This window comes from Aplysia californica, unplaced genomic scaffold, assembly GCF_000002075.1.
Source record: "Aplysia californica isolate F4 #8 unplaced genomic scaffold, AplCal3.0 scaffold00264, whole genome shotgun sequence".
NCBI classification, from domain to species: Eukaryota; Metazoa; Mollusca; class Gastropoda; order Aplysiida; family Aplysiidae; genus Aplysia; species Aplysia californica.
The window spans coordinates 608916-610645 of NW_004797534.1; positions in this window are offsets into that span (position 1 = coordinate 608916).

The window sequence follows — 1730 nt, forward strand, 5'->3', positions numbered from 1 at the left end:
GAGGCAATTACTGCGAATTATAGGCGATTTCCAGGTTGAGAACCATAGATATGGGGTACATAGAAGCGGAACCAATAAATTGGCAAAAAGATATTATTAATCCGAAAACAGGAAAAAGAGGCTAAAACAGCACCTGGACATGGATGGCTGGTGCCTCTATAAATAAATCTTTGATGGTCTGGTCTGGTCAGCAACTCTCGTCTGAAAAGGAATGACGCCTATACTATGTACATATAAGTCCTATAGATTTGGGAATGGGCCTAGGCTTCCTCAGATGGGCCTATCCTCCACTCCTGTCTCTCGTATTTTTGTGTTCTATATATTTTGTGTAATGACGCGGTGGAATCAGGCGCACGTCAGTTTTGGGGCATTTGGAGTTTAGGGGCGTTCAAATTTAATAATAATCTGACGCCTGGGAGGGGGGGAGGGGGTCTTTGGCTCCTGTAAGAAAAGTGTAAGAAGGGGGGGGGGGTCTTGAGCTAATGCAATGTTACACACTTTTGTGAGGTGAAAAATATTATTGATATAATGATGAACACTGCCTTTGTTGATGATAATTGACTAACATAATCACCTTTTGTTTTCAGCATAATGATTAGTAATACATGATGTTCGTCCTTCGCTGGCGAAGATGACCTTGACTTCACATCACTGGAGGGGTGGGGTGTTTGCGTGGATGGCTGATCAGGCCGATCTTCGCACGGAAATGTCTGTCGCAATGGGGGCAGGGCATAGAGTTAAACTATAGTGTACATCTATGGGGCAGGGGATGTTTGGGGCTGAATTAGGCTGGAAGGTGGGGCTCTCTCGGTCTTTTCTCAGCTGCCGTCTCCATTCTTTAGTAATAACAGATACAGTGAAATCCTGATAAAGTCAACTTGCTTAAAAAGTCAACTCTTGAGTCAACACCTCAAGTGGTCCCGTTTTTTGTTACCTTTTTTGTTAAAGTAATTTTAAGAAGATCTTTATCTAATTGTGTTTCTGATACAGTCAACCGCTTGAGTGTTAAGCTTGCGTAAAGTCAACAATTTGAGGCTAAATCCCAAGATGAATTCATTTAAGAAGAGATATTTCGCCTGAGCTAGTGGTGTACACATCTCCAATTACTTTATTCTTTCATTATCTCTTGTTTTGGTGACAATTTCAGAATTATACTCCCTGAAACTGAGATTACATCTTGTTTATTACCAGGCACTTTGTAATTTTATAGCTGTCATCTTCAATTTTCAATGGCCAGTACTACACTGGATAAAGCCAACCTTGCTCAAAGTCAACACTTTTTTTCTGTCCGGGGTGTTGACTTTATCTGAATTCCTCTGTAATTTGTTTTATTTGTAATTAAGGCGCTTTTGTCATTGGCATGAGTCTCAATTTTTTCTTTATTAGTAAGAAAGAGTGTATGCAATATTTTGCTTGAATGACTTACTCTAATAAGGCGCTCGTCAAAATAATAAAAGTGAAATTTTTTAAAACTGGCATTTTCCCGCAAGTTTGGGAACTTTTATTGAATTTTTGTTTTTCCGCTAAACACCTTTTATGTCCATATTATATAATAACACATTTCCATGCGAATTTTATTGAAAAACGTTCATTACATGCACAAAATATGTGATTTTTCAGTTTTAAAAGCTCTCAAGCTATTGAAGTTATAAAACTTTGGCGGCCGTTTTCTCACTAAATTTACCCCTGAAATCAGGTGACCCACTTGTAAGAAAAGTGTAAGAAAGGGG